This window comes from Dermacentor variabilis, chromosome 1, assembly GCF_050947875.1.
Source record: "Dermacentor variabilis isolate Ectoservices chromosome 1, ASM5094787v1, whole genome shotgun sequence".
NCBI lineage: Eukaryota > Metazoa > Arthropoda > Arachnida > Ixodida > Ixodidae > Dermacentor > Dermacentor variabilis.
In genome coordinates this window covers 291,683,594-291,703,438 of record NC_134568.1, presented here as the reverse complement: position 1 = coordinate 291,703,438, position 19,845 = coordinate 291,683,594, and the positions used below count along the sequence as shown (strand labels likewise).

General features: G+C 44.1%; 1 protein-coding gene and 1 non-coding gene across 2 annotated transcripts in view; one reads left to right on the top strand and one right to left on the bottom strand.

The window, feature by feature from the left end:
- The window catches only part of LOC142567368 (uncharacterized), a 996,706-nt gene that overhangs the window by 16,034 nt on the left and 960,827 nt on the right, over window positions 1-19,845 (bottom strand). The gene's annotated exons all lie outside the window — the stretch shown is intronic.
- TRNAT-CGU (transfer RNA threonine (anticodon CGU)) lies at window positions 14,880-14,952 on the top strand. Its single transcript has one exon. It is a non-coding gene; the product is annotated as a tRNA-Thr (tRNA).

Below are 19,845 nucleotides of genomic sequence, written 5' to 3'. Positions count from 1 at the left end.
AAACGTAAAGTGTCGTAAAGAAAATTTGGGTAATGCTTTGCGGGCGGGAGTAGGGAAGAGATATGGAAGTACCCCTCGTATACCAAGCACTAAATAATTATCTTAGAAAACACGCACACAAAGGACTCCAGCACAAACATCCCCAGGAAGTGGAACGAAAAGGGTTAAACGAATTACCCTACGTCATGGAGAAGGATTGAAAAAAGAAAGCCAATGTCGGCCCCCGTCGGATGACGGCGGAAATGTACGTTGCTCGCCGAGCGCTGTCGATGAGATAAACAACACTCTGCCGCTTCCTCGTCGCCACTCAGGATGCAGTCACGTGGCTTTTTTCATATTTCGCGGGCTTTCTTGGCAACCCGGAAAAAGAGCACCACGTGGGACGTTTCGTAAATGAAACAACTCGATCGGTGGTTTCAGAAGGCGCTCTACAAATCTGCGTATCATACTTGGGGTCCTCAGCCAATAATTAAAAAGTTTTGTAATTAAACTTAATTATATAAATAGTGAGTTAAGGGGAAAGCAAGAAATTGTCTGAGTTACTATACGCTATTGCGAATAGTATGCGTTCAGTTCAGTTCGCTTCCGACGCGCCTTTCATTTTTAAATTCTTGGCTCAAGTTATGTGGGACACCCTGTATACGTGCCCCTGTGCAACACAGGTATTTCCGTCAATGCAACGCCTGCATGGTATAACTCTACATAACTACACGTATACACGCCTGCACGTATAACTCTACACCTGCAACGAGGTAAGACATGCCAGTAGAAATGCATAACCCCTTGCCCCAAAAAATCCGCCCCCACGCGTACACACATGTGTAAGCTTGTTACTACCGTCGATAATTCGGACTACGTGAGTGCTGTCTTTACGAAGCAGTTACCAGGTTCTCCTCGTCTCCCCCGTGGCCTATTATTCTGGCGTAGTGGAAGTCTTATTTCGATGTTTAGATATGCTAATTGCTATCATTATGTTTACGTATTAGTTATGTGCTTCGTTGTGGTGCACATGCGTGCAGACTACGTACGTAATACAAATATAGGTTCCTAACTTTATTGATTTACCAATACATGTATATAGGTGCCCACCGGTACGACCTGTGCTCCTAAAGTTAATGTCTATTATGGCAGGTGTTTCAGCGAAGACATTAGGCAATTTAAAGAAGAAAGAACATTGTCTGTGGCAGATGGCATAATTCTAGTCCTTCAGGTGGTCTACTCAAAGAAGCGGACATTACTTCCAAGAAAAAAATCGAAATGCATAATCTGCTAATTAACAAAAAAATAACTAAATAAGTTTCACCTAGTTACATTACGCCACATATTACAATTTACACATTGTAGCTCGTGAGACAGGAAGGCCTATCCACTTCAAATGAACTCTGTGAATGACAATTTTCGAGATATGCGCCATCAAAATTGCTGTAAAACATGCACTGTCAATCCACTTATTTTTTAACGAAGCTCTCGAGGAATTCAGGCTTCACGACATATTTATGGAGTTGACAGCGACCCCAAAAATAAAAGAATCTGGACATAATTAATTATCGCGTCAGCATTCCTTTAATATAGAACAGGGAATTGGAAACTATGAAAGTATACGCGTAGAAAGAAATTGATTGCAGATAAGAGATACCTTTTTTTTTTTCTGGAAACGCATGAACTGGAAGTGAAAGTGGAAAACTCCAAACAGAGAAACGAGAAATTAAATACATCTTATGCTCTGCGTATACCCTAGCAATTCGGGATGCATATGTGTTATTTAGGGTAACGGTCGATGACCTTATCCAGGTTAGCGAGGCCCAGAATAGCCGTCAACATGCAGATATAAACGGGAAAATTATTCAGGAAGACACAAACCGACCGCGTGGCCGTTGGGCGGAAGCAAAGTAATTCAGGGTAGCGTAGAGGTAATAAATGACGCCTTAACGAAAATAATCTCGTAGGCTGGCGATCATCCTATCCGTTAACGTTATCCGGGGCAGCCATATCTGGCCGATGTCTCAACCCGTGAAAGTCTTGAAGGATAGCTTCAAAACAGGGACATTCACAAATATATGCGCGGCTCACACAGGCTTTCGCGAACAGCTTAAGAGGAAGGTTTAGCTCAAGCCCAACTCCGCGGCCTATTGAAATACGTGTAAAACGCAAAAATGTTTTCTGAGATAACCCCTGGACTGATTTTAATAAAGTTTGTTGCACTTGAGGGCGAAAGTTGAACTCTGGTGACTGCTGGAAGCGGAATTTCGATTTAGGGCCTGAAATTTATTTAAACGATTTTCAAAAACTTGAAGGTGTGAAAAAATAGAAGCACAAAGTTTAAAGTTAATAGCTCTGCATAAAGAACAGATATCGCGGTTCTGTAAGTGGCATCCGTAAGATCATTCGAAGCGGACAAGTTCGATATGTCATTTTATGTGTTACGTGAAATTGTTACGTTGTGTACAAGGGTTCTGCAAAAGCTGTGTTTCCATATTACTGAACTTGTTAGTGTTTATATGTAACATACCAAATTTGTTCACCTTAGATGTACTATTATATGCAATTCACAGAATTGCGATATCATTTTGCAATGCTGAGTACAAAGTTGTAAACGTGATAGTTCATTTTCTGAAAATTTTTAATAAAAAATTGACGACCTAAATAAAAAATTCGACGCAACAGTCACTAGATTTTAATCTTTTTCATTTAAATGCAACAAACCTTGTCAAATTTGGTGCAGTGGTTGCCGAGAAAAACGCATTCTCCTTTTACATGTCTATAGATAGGAGCACCCGAGCTAAAGCTTCCTCGTAAGATTGTAGTCTGCTGAGTGAAATCGCACCGCGGCATCCGTGGAATAATTTCGCGTATCCGTCTGCAATCTTTAGTAGATGGGGGCAAGAAAACTTTTAAAGCGCTTACATTATCTGCGATGGCGGGGAGGGAGGAACGTAGAGAAATGTCGAAAGGTTACCCAATGGCCGCATTTTGTAACCATTCTTTTCGTTTTCAATTATTCTCGCTCTTCGTAACTCGCTGTCACGCCGCCAAGCAGACGCTGTCGCCATGGATCGACCACAGGGCGCGGCAGACGACACGAAATGAATAACCCGAATAAAAAATAATGCTCACAAGAGAGAGCCCCAGCAGAAGCTCTCGTTGGCTACTCCGTATAAGGCCCAGGAAGCGGCAGAGAGATAGAGAACGGAGAAAAGAGGAAAGAGCGTAAAGCGTGCGCACAATGCGTGGGTACCAAAATAACCGAAAGCTGGGCAAGTTGGTATGCAATCATGTTGAGCACCGAGCGTCAATAGGCGAAGGGGCAAAGTGTTTGTCCTTTCGTCCCTCGTCAGTTGGCGATTGGCCCTCGTGATGAAAGTGGATAGCACGCGGTACCGTCGAAGTCTATTACAGATGTGGGAACATATCCAGAAATGAAGTGCAGAGTATACGGCGTGCCCTCAACAACCACCGCGACCAAGTATACGTTCCGCTTCAAACAGACAGCGGACGATTCTGCAGCCAGCCCACGTGGTTCCGAGGGCAGAGAGAGAAAGAGGGACGGTGCGCTGAGCGCATGCATGCGGGACCTCGATCAGAAGAGGTATTTCTTCTAACAGGGGCTCGACGTTTTCGGCTTTTACTTGGGAAACAACAACAACAACAACAATAATAATAATAGTAATAATAATGTAGGCGTGATCTTTTTTCGTTTATCAAAAGCAGATAACGTACTGTTTTTAATAGCTAGTCGGTTTTCTTCAATTCCGAATTTTCCACAAAAGCCTCTCTCTCCTTTTCGCCTTTTTCATTAGGATTTGCATGGAGATTTCTTATTTTTCAGCAATATTAACTTCCGTTATGGATGTGCGGTGGCTGAACATTAAAATCGCTTTGTTGGTGTAAAATTAGTGATCAAACCAATACAAAAGGAATTAAAAGGCGTGCATAGTTGGTTTAAAGTGGCACCGTTGTGAAGCACATGCAGCCATGCACTGGAACGAACAAATAACGGTACTTATCTTTATTTCTACTGCATAATACATATAATTCGGGCAAACTACCTAAATGTGTGTCAATTGCGCGCCGAATCTGCAGTAGTACAGCAAAAACCTATGCTGTACCACTTAACAACAAAATAATTAAAAGGGGACTGTCTCTATGTGTTTTTCATTTTATTTGTTAGGCCAACTATTGGAGTACTGGCGTTTATCCTTTAGATTTTTTTTCGTTAAAATCACACGCAATAAGCCACCAATAACTATAAGGCCTATACCAGAAAACCTGTAAACCATTACAGTTACATAATCAGTGCCAAGGGAACGGAAGCGGCGCGGCAGAAAATTAGTTGGAGTGCTGAAATTAGTAGATGTGCATGCGCAAGTTGGAATCAGCTAGCGCAGGACAGGGGCAATTGGAGATCCCAGGGAGAGGTCTTCGTCCTGCAGTGGACACAAATATTATAGGCTGATGATGATAACGAACTATAAGGCTGGACAACTAACTGATGGACCTTACAATTCATCAGCTAGTGCTTTCTCCGTGATTACATATTTCGATAGAGTTTAATTGGTTGCGGTCACACAAGCGAAATCAGTCGAATTGTCCGCACCGACGTCCTAGCTTCACTTGTTCAGCAGCGAGGAAGGGAACCACACGCACCCAGTGTTCCGTCTCCCACGGCGCATGCGTGAACGTCTCTCAGGAGACGGGACGAAAGGCGGCCAGGAGCGCTGCACTTAAAGCAAGTGAGTATTCTCGCTGCAGCTGAGTTCATGATTTCATCCGAGCGAGTCTGATGTCCTTCGCGCATGGCTACTCAAGCGAAGTGTCGCTGATGTGATAGTATATGAAACTTTCCCTCCAAATTACATACACAGTTAACTGCTTTTCTCGTCCAAGTTACGGAAATCAATCGATTACAGGCTGCGATTCTTCTGGTTAAAATTAATAATTGAAGCCTGCTCAATAAATACACCATATTAGGATTCTAAATTGGAAGAGTTGGCAACGATCCATCTTCAACAGCACCACTTAAGACACGGACAAGCAAAACATGTCACGTGTTTTTTCTATTTTTGTTTCTCCTTGTATACGTGGGAGCGTTGACGATGAATAAATACCTATACTTATTATCACCCAAGGCTGGCTAAATCTGTTTTAAATGGATCCCGAATGGCTGATAACATTTGTACCGCAAGCTGACTTCCCTCCACTAGATCCGTGATTCCCTGTTGTATCAGGACGGTGATTTCATGTGGCCCGAGATTGACGCGGCAATGCAAAGGTTGCATGCAGCACGAGTGTGCCGAATTACTGACCAAGCCGGCAGCTGAATCACGTCGCTGAATATTGCTTTGATGGGAGGACCGCGGGCTGCGGTTGTTTGAAACGAAATTTCTATACAAAAAGCGTGCGGTAACAAAGCAGGGAAAAAAAATACGAAAGCAATACTCGTACTTTTTGGACGCAATCGGCTCAATGCGAGCACAATGCTGCAATTGTTCAATATAGTAAACTGAACTCCCATTATCCTCATTCGTCGTTATCATGAAATAGAATACGAACATTATACCTATAAACATACTCGGCCAGGAGTGCAGGCCATACCGGATAAGCAGCGAGCAAAATAAGAAGCCTGCGATATAAACAGGCGTAACCAACAATCTATAAAGTGTAGTTAAACAGATCATTATATAATCGAGCTGCAGAACTCAAAGCTAGATTAAAAAGACCGCTATCAAAAGCACGCAAAACATGCACGTTTGTCCGCCGCCCACGTCCTTATTAGCGCCATTGAAGTTCGCTTCCCCTTCGAGCATCTGTGACCTCCTTGAAGGGGGCAGATCAAATGGTGAACGCAGAACACAAACGTCGCTCGCTGGGGCGGAACATGACAAACCACGCACAGCAAAACACGTTACACCAAAGGGTCGTACAGGACAACAGCGCTAACTGGTGTCTTTGTATCCGTTTGTTGCTGGGCGATCGACGTGCACAAGCCGAGGTTTGCGTTGGCAATATTGGCAAAGAATATGAGCAGCGACATGCTGTAAAAACAAACATGTAAACCGCCAAGAGAAGAAAGGAAAAGGCTTTAGCTTAAGGTCAAATGAAACACTGTAAAAAAAAGTGCCACGGTGTTCTTAATGCAAGAAAGACAATTGTTTCCAGATTTTTTTTCAGCAGCATTCAGTTGTAGCTACATGCACGTAAGACACCACGAGTGACACGAAATGTGCGTGTCATCCTCTGAACAGTTCCACAATACACACGGAATGAACGTAACGTCCGCGAAACGTAGAGCTGCTACAACGACGCAGCACGAATGAAGGAGTTAACTTATTTCCTCCATGCGACCCAGTTGCCACTGCGAGTGCACCTTTCTACTATGGCCTCCAAGACTATCGCCTCGCGCTGCGCATATCGGAGGCAACGCATTTGGTAGATTGCTTCTCTCGTGTCAAAGACTAAGCGCTTACATGATTTCGGGGGGGGGGGGGGGGGGGATATGCGCTCGATTCTAAAGTCATACATCTGAAAGCGTGGCGTCACCAGGGAGCATGGGTGGTTTATGGTGCTGTGCAATGTCAGTGGATCTGTTCTCGTGTAGCTTAATTTCTGTTTTCACTGTACGGCCCTATTATGACAATAATTAGAAGTTTTTCAATTGCGCAAGAGAACTGCAAGTACTAATTTCGGAGCATCAAATTGTGATTAACTTGGGAGTGATGAGTCGTCTGCTTCAGCAGACGACACGTGCGGTAATGATCACTGCGACGGGCAAAAATGACTTCAACTACAGATCAGTGCAGCGAGAGTCATACGCCAGTTACGCGCCGAATTGAACGCCTCCGTGTTTCTCTGTCGTAATTACACAAGTGATGAATACGTGTAGCGCACCCTTGTGGCAAAACGTACTAGCGAGACGTGCTATAGTTACCACGTGATGGGCATTCCATCCCCGTGAACCATCTTTGAGCTTAAGTGTCTGATAATAAACTGTAGATGACCTTTATCGACATTTTACAACTACTTAAGCGCTACAATACGCTAACTACAGTGGCGCATAACCAAAAGATCTGCCCACACTGCAAAACAACGCCTTCCACTTGCTTAGAGAGTTCCGAAAAAAGTGACATGACGTACAAGTGCATTACAAAAGACGCTCCAGGGGGACTCCAGTGTAAAAACGAGTTACTAAAAATTGTACTTCACGCTAGTTCTACGTTATTCCACCTTCTTCTTGTGATTATGCTTTAAAGAAGCAGATATTAGTTTGTTACAATGAAAAAAAAAATGGTTGCTCCCTTTCAATAAATTGTGCTGCACTGTATTGCGTATGATTACACACAACCGAAGGCGGTAAGCTTACACCCGACAATTAGTTTTAATACTGAGCACTACCTTCATGCAACTAGTTGTTAATTATAATTTAAAAACAAAAACTGCTGCTAACGCGTGAAAAATAAATCGTGTGGGTATTTAAGCACAGCGTTGCCAAAGTTTTGTGTAGGCGTTTAGTGTTGCCAGATTTCTCAGGAAACAACTTGTGGTTTCAACTCACATTAAATTATAGAAACAGAATGTTACTTATTGTTAAAACAAAAAATAACAATAACAAAAATTAAAAAGTTTAAAATTATACGAGTCTTTTGAGTTTTCTTTTTTTTTTGTGCTTGTTGCTTAACTTTAACCAGAGTACAGTGTGGCCAGAATTTTATGTTAATGCAATTAACACCTCATACGATTTCAAACATATCTTTGCAAGTAAATTGCTGTGTAGCTGTAACGTGATTTTCCGTACAGAAAAGTGAATTTGCTCACACTCTATTACTATCATTGTTAATAGCTGCTTGTGTCTTTCGTCTAAATTTGATAGCAAGAAAGCTACATTTTTAGTAAAACGGTGATAGGCGTCGCAATTACATTTTCACGAAAGTAATTTAAATTGTATTTCTAATGTGAACCTAACAGCAACCTGAAATTGTGCCATGGCCGTTTTACATAAGCTAACGGTTGTTTAGGAAACCTCACGTGAAGAACGCGAAATTCGCTTGGTGGCGTTGCTAACGAACGCCGCGGGAAGCTTTCGGTTCTTGAAATATTATCCTGCCTATCTTATCACAAAAACATTTTTGCGCACGTAAAAATGACAAGTTCTGATGTAATGACACAACCGGCAAGAGAAAGAGTGCTACGGGACAGCAAACAAGTCGAGGACGGAGGAGTTTTGGTTGTGTGCTGTGTTTAGGGAATTTGCAGCCAGAGTCGGCTGATCAAGCAAGACCACACTTGGAGATCGTTGAGCTGCGATGTTCGTCCTGCAATGTACGGATACTGAACTGCAGTGTACAGGGCTAGTGATGACACCGCGTTGGGCCACTGAGATCATATGTAGACTATAACATACATTATAGCAAATTAGTTGTATTGATATTTTATTCATTAACACACATTACAAAAGGCAAATTCTTTTTTTTTCTTGTTTATCGAGCTCCTTGCGCAAATGAAACCTACATATGATCGGAGTACACGTGAAATACGTTTCGACCAAGCAGGTACACTGGGTGTGCCACTGTACCTGCCGCGTCTCCGAAAGCTGACTGTTTAGGAAAGAACCCTCACCAATGAGAGAAAGCAACCACTGAAATATAAAACACAGGGTATACCATCAAAGAAAGGAATAAGCTTTCACGTTTTCACTGGTACGTATCCAGGCAGTGTGCACAGTGGACAGACAAGGGTGGGCAAATTGATTATTTCGGCGGAGCATGACTGAGATATGGCTATATGCGAAGGGTCTTACGAAATGCTACTTTGCGGAAAGGAATCTGAAAGTACACCACCAAGGCTGCCGCAATTTTGCAAGAACTATAGGATGGTTGTGCAACGAAGGGTGGAGATACTGTTTGAAGATATCGTTGCCTTAATAGCTAAACCAAACCGCCGCACAGCAGCAGACAATTAAATAAATTTAAGCTATATGAGATAAAAAGGAAAAAGGTAAGGGGCAGGCATGTAAGGTGAAAGAAGCCTGTTTAAAAGCTCAAAATATATTCGTAATGTCGAAAAGACGCCAAGCTGTATCAGACGACGTTCGCAACATCAAGCAGCGCCACAGCACATATGAACGTATAATCAAGGTAAAGCGCAAACTGGTTTGTTGTTTACTTTTTTATTGTAAAATAAGTATGACACACTGAGATATGGGTTTTAGAAAAGAGAAAAAAAAACTGATTTTCAAACCTCGTTAAAAACACAACAATTAAGCAAAAGTTCTTACCAACGCTTGTCGCGTCATCTATTGGCCTTTAAACAAAGGTGTAAAACCACTCAGGATGCTTAACGTAAGGCTACGTCTCGCGACCATAACTCGTATCACTGATATCCACCCGGTGGCAGGACAAACGTTGCTGCGGTTTGCATTTCCGCAGAAGTGATTCGTAAAGCTTTCTTGCACTTCTTCACTATGTATAAAAATCTACTTTTTTGTGGCGCCCTCATAACGTAAAGATCGTGTAAATGTACAATGCTGGATATTGGGTCTGACTGGGGTACGTGGAGGCTCAATCATTCAAACATTCTAATTTAACGGTAAATAAACGGAAAGTCGCGGGACACAAAGCCAGTTACCTGCTATGGAATGACCACAGAACAATCATCACTAGCATGAGCGGACAGAGACGTTTTGTGAGGGTACGAAGGTGAGCGCGAGTTTGGAATTCACAGCATCTGCAACTTCAGCTACGATGGACATACAGAGAAGCATGTGAGCCATATACCCAAGTAAGCACACGCTTTCTCTCATTGAATTAAACAAACATCTCCAAGACAGGGTGATGTTTAAACCTCGTCGCTGCATGCGTTTAGGTGTGGCGCACAAGCAGCTTTGTTTAATTGTCTGTTTGGGTAGATTCCTCGTTGGTGTTCCTCGCACGGGCGCGGTAGCGCTGCAGAAGTCGCGGGGCGCCTTTTTCGTTGCGGGGTGCTTTTCTCGTCGCGACGATAGATTGCATTTTTTACCAGTACTGGTCTAGGAGGGCACATGTAACCGGCAAACAGGCCACAGGAGACCACCTGAGATTACGTAAAGCAGGCGACGCAGGAACTTCGGCGCACCCAATGAGCAGTGGGGGGAATCAAAGCTGGAAGTAGGGTGCTCCGTGGGTTGGGGGCCGCCGAGGCCGGAGCGTGCCAGGGAGTGTTGCCATACAAAACTGGCTGTCCGCGACAGCGGAAAGCCAATTTTATACCACCCGGGCACGCTCCGGCGTCAGCGAGCCCCAACTCAAGGACCAGTCCGCGGGTTCTAGCTTTTTTGTTCCCGTTACCGCTTTGGTGTCCTGGAGGCGCGGCCATGAATACGAAATAATGACACATTGTTATATACAAACTATTAAAAAATATATAACCACGCCCACGTACCACCTTGCGACGCGGCGCTACCGCACCCGTGCGAGGATAATTGTGCAACACCAACAAGGAATCTACCATCGGTGTGTCCACGCAACCACCAAAATTCTTGAAATCATGCATGTGAGCTTAAGGATAGTTACAACAAACTCTTTTTTTTTTGTCATAGGCAGCAGGACAGGTGCTTCTCTAATGCAAGATTCCATTGCAGACTCAATTTCGCATCGTCAACAACTCTCGTTCTTCGGGGCTCGGGATTATTCGCGCTGTGTACATCCGCATTTTAAAGCGCGGGTTACTAGTGTGTTTAACCGCATATTTGACTAAACTGGTGTGCTTGACTGCATACTCGACAGTAGTACACGGTCGACTGCGCGGCACAGTGCATGTGTAAAAATTTATATAAGCAGGCGTCGGTGGGGTGCTTCCAATATCGCACGGCTGCGCCTTCCGCTATCATTTCACCCGTGGGCTGTGTAGGAACTGCTATACAGTCTGTTCGATACTTTCGGTAATCAAAGGTGTGCGATTTACAAACGTGGTTCCTTTACGTTATGGTCTCGCCATGACGCGATAAAGGAGCCTTACGAAAGTCAAATATTTGTCCGCTCTCTCCTTCTTGCAGAGAAGGGATCTAGACGCTTCTAATAATATATGGAACTTAGCAGTGACCCAAGGTTTCACGAGTACGCAATATAACGAAAAAGAACACGCGACCGTGCGAAGCTGCAGCTCCGCAAGATACCGTCAGCGAGAGAGGAGCCTTTGAGGGAGCACAGCTCAATGTGACCGAATTTAAATGTATTAGGGGGAACATGAGACGGTGCACTTCCTTCTGTTGTTGCCCCCGTTCGCGCAAACGTTCCTTTTCGATCAGTTTGTTTTTCTAGTTTTCCCGCGGACGAAGTGGGATCACTGATACCCATATCGCTGTAGTATGTCGTGGGCGAGCCCATCAGATGACACTCGATACCACATTTTGCTATGAACGGATACTGATTCGTGGCAGCACAGCTTACTGCTCTCCATTCTTGCGCGCAAAGAGCGTCGGCAGCCCGGACGCCAGGCACTCTTATTGCCCTTCGTAAAGCTAATGACAGTGCAATGGAGCGCTGGTTTGCGATCGTTGCCAACGTTCCTTGGTAATGTAGTAAACATTAAGCTGTAAACAACACATTAATCGCTAAATATAACTTCTGAAGGAACCTAATACGCTGTACAAAAAAAGAAAAATGATATTCGTTTTATTTCATCGGATGCGATCACCCAGTGTCTTAGTAATGGGAGAAACGTAACCCGAGACTTGATTCTCCATCCCGAAAGTGGACTTCCTTGAACGTGTTGCTTGCCATGCGGCGAAGCACCGCGTACAACCTGCAGGAGGGCGAATTTCGCAAGTGGGCCCGAATGCCTCGGGAGGCCAGAAAAAAGGACCAGTTTACCCGAATTAGACCATTACGAAACTTGCAAGTATACTACTCTGCATAGCACATTTTCGCAACTTGAGGTGGCACTGGTCATGGTTGAATAGAGGACGACGTACTAGATTCAAATACTGGGGCTTGTCTCTTGCGCATCATTTTACTTCGAGCGCCATATCTACATCTTTATTCTCATAAGTCAAGCAAACTGATCGTACGCGATGATAGCAAAAATCACAATGCCGCCGTTATAAAGCTAGCTTCACAATTATGAAAAAGGAGAATTTTTATTACTTTTGTACAACACTCACAGATCTGTTGCGCCGCCTCACACCCATCAATAACTAAATTTCATTAAGTAAGCTATAGAAATGTCACATGAGGGGGGTGGGGGTGGAAGGTCTACTGTTGGCTTTTCCTATACTTTGATGCCGGGTGGTGCAGCCGAAAGCACGACGCGAAACCGATCGCGTTCTTTGCTCTGGTTCGTAACACAGTGAGCCCAATGCTTCTTTTTTGGCACTATAACGGCAATAGCCTTAGTGAGAGTTGCAAGGGCAAAACAATAGAAAAGCGCGTGGACAGGGCCAAAGAACTACACTGAAGAACAGTAAATGGTAAACTTAGGGCGTCCATGCCCTATGCATTAGACTCCAATGGTTTACGATTTGTTTGCGCTCATTTCCAGTAAAAGATGCATAGTATAAAAACGTAAGTTTTCGGCGCTGCTTGCTTTGACAGAGTGAATGAACTCTCTCCGCAGCACGTTGTTTATTTCTTACGCAACAGCAATGCAGTTTTCCGTACCCCCCCCCCCCCCCCCCCACCTCCGAACTTCTGCGAAGTTTCGTTCACGTCAGAATTTGTTTTCATGCAGCTATCGTTTTAGTGTGCAACGTCACAGGGGACTGGAACACTCGTTTGGAACACTCGTCAATGGAGATCACATTCGAACTCTTCTGTAAGCATTTCCATTCTAGGGGAAACAGCGCGAAAGTAGAGCTTCGACACGAGAGAAGGGATGAAACACACCGATGACTTCCAAATGGCTTATTCTTTTCAAAATAGACGCTTTTACACGGTTCACGGACAACACAAAAATGGGGTAACAAAAAAAGAAAGAAAAAGAAAAAGGGAAAAAGCTTATTTTATTTGTTACCCGTTTATTCCGTTGTAGTTGTGCCTGAATCATGTAAAAAAAGTTTTAAAAATTTAAATACGATAAGATAACGACCTTTTTTTTAGTTTTTTTCCTTTCTTATTTGTGTACTATTTATTTTTTGTTTGTGTACTATTTATTTTTTGTTTGAAGTTCTCGTGAACCGTGTAAATGCGTCATTTGAAAAAAATAAACGTGTTGGAAGTCAGTGCCGTGTTTGATCCCATATCTCTTCTCAGGTGTCGAAGTTCCATTGTAGCGTTGTTAGTTTAATTACGTCCAATCAACTATACCAAACCTGCACCCTGTTCGGGATTATAGGCCTCCTGGTTCAACATTCCAGCCGCTTTTGAATTTTCAGAAGGCAGATGACTTGCAGCGTCATGGCCAGGCTCGAAGCACGTTCGTAATAAATTAAGTATCCGCGTCGTGCAGACAGAATTCTCGTTTCGCCTTGGCGACGTCACCGCGCAGTCACAGCGCAAAACGGGAGCCAGTGTGCCCGACACAACGATGGTCCTGCCATCTCGAGCGGAGCTCGGGAAACTCGTAATTTGGTTAACCGTGGTTTAGGTTAGTCATGATTGAAGTGGGCCTGCTAATACTTAACGTCGTACGGCTTACACCATGCGGTGTATAAAAAAAAAAAAAAAGCAGGAGCGAGACAGAGCTTGGAAGTATTGCTACGACGCGCTGTCAACATCGGTTGGTGTAACGCTGCTGCCAAAGACGACATTTCGCACTGGCCAGTGCTTCTCTGCGTAAAAGACAACCCCCCTTCTTCATCAACCTATTTTAAGTCCACTGCAGGACGAAGGCCACTCCCTCCGATCTCCAATTACCCCTGTGCTGCGCCAACCGATTCCAGCTAGCGCCTGCGAATTTCTTAATTTCATCACCTCACCTAGTCTTTTGCCGTTCTCGACTGCGTTTCCCTTTTTCTTGGCACCCAAACTGTCACCCTAATGGTGCAACAGTTATCAAACCTGCGAATTACATCACCAGCTCCAATTCTTTCTCTTAATGTCAACTAGAACATCGGCTATGCCCGTGTGCTCTCTGATCCACACCGCTCTCTTCCTGTCTCGTAACCTTACGCCTATCATTCCTCGTTCCATCGCTCTTTGCGCGGTCCTTAACTTGTTTTCGAGCTTCTTTGTCAGTCTCCCAAGTTTCTGCCCTATATGTTACCACCGCTAGAATGCACTGGTGGTACACTTTTCTTTTTAGTGATAATGGTAAGCTTTCAGTAAGGATCTGAGTATGTCTGCTGTATGCGCTCCAACCCAATTATATTTAAATGGGGTTCGGAAAGCCGGTCGCCCCCCTCTCCCCCCAGAAAAGTGAAAAGTTTCCGCCTGTGAAGGCAACTAGTCAATAAACCCACACGTGCTACCTGAAGGCATCAATGTTTCCGGATTCGAGACCCTCTTTATGTAACTCAATTACCGGTAGCTCAATTGGTTAGAGCATCCCACGCGTAATGCGAAGACGTGGGATCGTTCCCCACCAGCGGCAAGTTTATTTCATGCGCTTTCAATTCCATTTATTTATAATTTCTTTGGTTCAATTAGTAAGCACAACTAATTTCCCCTGTGTTGTCCTTGTTGTCTTTCTTTGTTGGCTTCTTATGATATGATTAACAAAAATCGGGCCCCTCGGTTAACCCCCTTTCTTCTCGTTCATTACAGAACGAGGGTCTCGAATCCGGCAACATTGATGCCTTCAGGTAGCACGTGTTGGTTTATTGGCCAGTTTCCTTCACTCAAAAAGATCACGTACTCGTGACGCCTGCGGTAGAAAGGATGTTCCACATCCGCCGCCGAGGTTTGTGAGTGGACTCCCAGGGCTAATTCTAGTAGCAACACATAAATACCCCGGAAAGTGGATGGGGAAATGGCGCCGTGGTAGCTCAATTGGTTAGAGCATCGCACCCGTAATGCGAAGACGTGGGATCGTTCCCCACCTGCGGGAAGTTGTTCTTTCATCCACTTTCAATTCCATGAATTTATAGATTCTTTATTTCAATTAGTAAGTACAAGTAATGTCCTTGTTTGTTGGTCTCTTATGATGATATGATTAATAAAAATCGGGCCCTTCGGTTAATCCCCTTTCTTCTCGTTCACTGCTTCGAACATGAATTGCTAATCGAGTGCAAGTACAACAACAAAACTATATGATTACTGCACGAGCTCTCTCTACGTGTGTCATTAATCCGTGCGCGCGACGCTGTAGAATAAAAAGATCTTTATGAACTTCAGTGAACACCGATCGCAGATTGTGTGTCATGGAAATCACGGTTCCTTATATCCAAGATCGACTGTATACGTGCAACAAAGCCCGTAAATGTGCCTTTCACCCTGTGTTTTTCTTGCTGTGGCAGCGTGCTACTAAAGTGAGTACTTTTCTCAAATAAATTACTGATGGTTAAAGTACTTGTTTGCGAACCATGCGCCAACAAAACATCGAATATTGTTATTGCACACACCTTCCTCTCGACGGCCCCTTCGGGCCTGATTTGCGGTCGGGCCGGGCAAGGTCGGGTAGCTGACAATTTCTTTCGGCATTGGACCGGGCCCACATATCATATTGAACAACTAGGCCGGGCTGGGGTGGGTAATCTTTTACCAGTATCGGGCCCGGGCCGATATTCTCGGCCCGTGCACTGTTCTAGCTTAAAAGTCACCAACGAAATTTCAGTTTGGCTAAATGGGTTATAAGTACATACTATTGAAGCAATTTTGGCAACGCTGCAGGGCTGGTGATTGTCCTATTAGCAGCGTTTGATAGCACCGATGCAAATGACGCGTGCTCAGTATTCGATATATCGAGCGCGCCCCGCAGGCCGCCGAAACTTGGAGGTCATGCACCTGCCAGTTTCTATTATAGGCCAAAGACTCAGCAGTTAAAGAAATATTCAGCCTGATTACGTGTCCTTTCGCGTCTTTTTTTTTTCTTCATACGCATATCCTCACTACCCAGTAAAAATAAAAATAATAAAAAAAGATGATTGCTCAGATCAGTTGGAAATTTCCAATTGCATGGAACCAATTGGATTTTTTCAATTGTGTTTCAGCACACCCATTGGAAAAATCCAGCATGCTCAATTGGACCGATTGGTTTTTTCAGCACAATTGGAACCAATTGATCTCTGAATTGGAATCGTTGGGACCAACATGAAAACAGAAAGAAAGGGAAAAAAAAAGCCTAGATGGGCTCTAACTTTGATATGACACGGATATACTTGAAACTGCTTTTGAGAAGTATATTCAGGGTGTTTCGCATAACTTGTGCCAAGGATTTAAAAAGAAAGTGGTTAGCCGCAGTGAAGGAAATAAATGGCATATGGTTTGCCGTCATGTGGCGCTCCTCAAAGTATTTTCTTTTTACGTTCTGCTTAATTATGTCATTAACTGAGATGAAATGTGCAATTTTTTTAACATTCACTTGAGGGCCAAGTGCGTTTCGTTGTCTGATAGAGGGGGTTCAGAAAAGACCGATCGAAATTTTTGCGGCAACGTGGCGATTTCTTTTTTTTTTGCTTTTAAAAAAGCCCACGAAATATCAAATCAAGCATAGTGACTGCGCTCGTGCGCTATCGTATTGCAGCTTTCTCACTCACGGTTCGTGCGAAAGAACCGAACCGTTCGCGCCGACCGTGGCGAAGTGAGCGGCCGCGCCTCTAGGCATCGGCTTCACAGTGCGTCAGCATCTGTGGCAGTGGCACACGGAAAGGAAGCACCGTCGTGCCTGATAAGCGATAGGCTCGACGCACGGTTGAGAGCGTGAAACACGATAGCACGCGAGCGCGTTCACGTGGTTGTATTTCATATTTCGCGGGCTTTCTTTAAACGCCGAAAAAAATGGACATCTACGTTGTCCAAAAAGCATCTACGTTGTCACAAAAAGTTGGATCGGCCGTTTCTGAATCCCCTCTACAACACTATGAAACGCACTTGGCCCTAAAGCAGGGTGTCTACCAATCGGGAAAACCGAGAATTCTCAGGGGTTTTGAGTAGTCTGGAAAAACTAGGGGAAAACTCAGGGAATTTGTGCTTCTATCAGGAAAAATTAGCTGTAATCTTATTGAAAGGGTCGAAAGTCGAGCTAATCCTGGCTCGAGTAACAGACAGGAATCGTAATGAATCGGCTTTGACGCCCTGTCGTTGACTGGAGGTACAGTCAACGACCGACTTTCCTGATTCCCGTTATTTTGGACGGCTTCGCGGCACTACCACGTACCCCATAGATATCAGAACGTCTGAAATTTCGGACGGAAGGACTCTTGGCCGTCTGATTTTCCGGACGTTTCGCTGTGACCGCAGGTCCGAAACGGCAATAATCAAAGCCACCACCGCTGCCATTTTGATTATATCGCCGCCTTGAACCGGCGCTCTCGCACGCAGATCCGCTTGCAGCCGTAGCCACCACTGCGGCAACGCTAGGCCTAGCTGCATCAACGTTCGCTATGAAGCTTCTTGCCGTTGGGTGCCTCGTTTTTTATTGAAAAAATTCGCTGCTGTCAGCAATAGCCCGGACTCCTCCTTTGTGGTCCTCGCGATTGACTTAGAAGCTTGGAAAGCACGTTGAGTTGCATAATGCCGGTTCCCGAAAGTCAGCTTCGCCTTTATACAGGAATGTTACTTGGTGAAGCATACGCAAAAGTATTGCAAGGAAGCATAACAAGCTTGGGAAGGGGCTATTGCCACGGGACATGGTATGTATTCCTTAATTATACACGCGTGCACCCGGTATTTCCTGTCACAGTACGAGCACGAATAGACTAATACGTGTACCGACAGGCCTGCAGAGCGTTTTCGAATGTGCTGTTGCGGATTGAGCCCTTAAGGGCAGTAAAGGACATGCATTTATTTTTTCCAAGTGGCCGATTTTTCGGACGTTTTCGCGGCCCCGAGGGAGTTCGAAAAATTGGACGTGGACTATGCACCTGACCAAGAAGATGCTTCAAATGGTCCGTGGGGCGAACGAGTGGCGGAAGGAGGACCTACGCATTGGGAAATGAACGGGAAAGGAAGGTTGCGGCCGCCGTGTTGGCTGATGCCGAGATGCAGGTGTCCCTCATCCAAACCAAAATAAACTCTTTAAAGCAGTGAAACACAACACTGAGGCGTCGAGTATGTCAGGACAGTTGAGGTTGACTTACAAGCTGTTGAGAGAGAATCTCAATTGTGACAAAGTTCGGGCCTCATACCACTGAGCTTGCTATCAGTTGATAGGAACAGCTCATATTCAAAAATATTTGCTTCTGTATGCATCTCCTTTTTATTTGTATTTAAGAATGTACGACTCGATTTTCAATTTTTTTTCGAAGAAATTTTATTTGCTGTGCATTTAACTAACCCCTCCCCTCTGTTCTTTCTTTTAAATAACATAAACACTACTCCTTAGTATTGAAATTGGATTAAGTCGTTTTTTTCTATTTTTCATAAGCTTACTAGAGAGTGACAGCATCGACGATATGGTTTCAGCCAGTTTTGACATAAACATAGTTCTGCATCCCTCAGAGAATTTTGCAAAGGCACTCGGGGAAATCCTGGAAAACTCAGGGAATTTGGAAATGTCAACTTGGTAGACACCCTGTAAAGTGAATATTGAAAATTTTGCATCATTTATTCTTAGTTAAAGAACTAATTAAGTAGAATGTAAAATATACTCTAAGGAGTGCCACGTGACAGCAAACCTTATGCCATTAGTTTGATTCAACTGCGGCTAACCACTTTTTGTTAAATCCTTAGCACAAGTTGCGTGAAACACCCTGAAGCATACCCCCCAGCGCCCGTGACCTGTATACCATTTGTGTAAATAATCTTGTTATTTCGTGTATTAATTATAGTTGTATTGTAATCAAGTTAAAATTTTTCTTAATCGTCTACCTTATGACCGAACAATTTGTGTGAAAAACGTGTTACACCCTTGTTTCACTTTGTTCTTCTCTGTATATAATCTTTTGTACTTTCCTCACATTGCTTAGACTTGTTGTCCGCCGTATTGTACAAATAAATAAATACTCATACATGACCACACTACAGCAGTTCTCTTCACTGACATACCCAACAATCACCACTTCAATATGAGAGATGCATGTCAGGTACTATATATGTGAGCAAAATTCGGTAGACAGTAAGTGTGAGAAGGAGAGCAGACGGGGGTAGCGCGAAAAGAGTCATCGTCTGAGAAGACATGCGTGATGTTCCGTCAATATAGCCAAGTACTACAAGGTCATCTGCGTACAAAGGCAAAATCGTTGCAGCCGTCATCGCCTTCCATCGTTACCACGAGCTTCGCCCTTTCCTTTTCAAGCATTCAAGCAGAATCAAAATGCTGCTTTCGTCTTTTATCGCTTCTACAACGCTCGGCCAGCAGCACACATTTGCACCGTCATGTGATAAGAGCCGCATGTCCAGATACCTACTTCAGGCACAACGCCCTGTCGCGGGCCAGTCTCGCTGCAGCAGACGTTGTTCATCCATCGCACGCTTGAGAGCAGCACAATAACAGTGCCCAACGCCTCGTCACGTGGTATTTTTTCATATTTCGCGGGCTTTCTTTGGAACGCGGAACAGAGGACCACGTGAGATATATCGTGTTAGAAACAATTTATTGAGAGGTTTCTCAAGGTGCCCTACAACTTTGCGTATCACACTCGGGGTCTGCAGCCAATACTTAAAAAGTTGAGTAATTAAACATGACTAATCCGTTAGTTAAGGGGAAAATAAAAAATAACCTAACTCTAGGCTAGTGCCAACATTATGCGTTCGATACAACTCACGTCCGGAGTGGCTTTCATTTTTAAAACTTTGGTTCATGTTATGTGGGACAACCTGTATACTAGCTGTTTCACGCAAC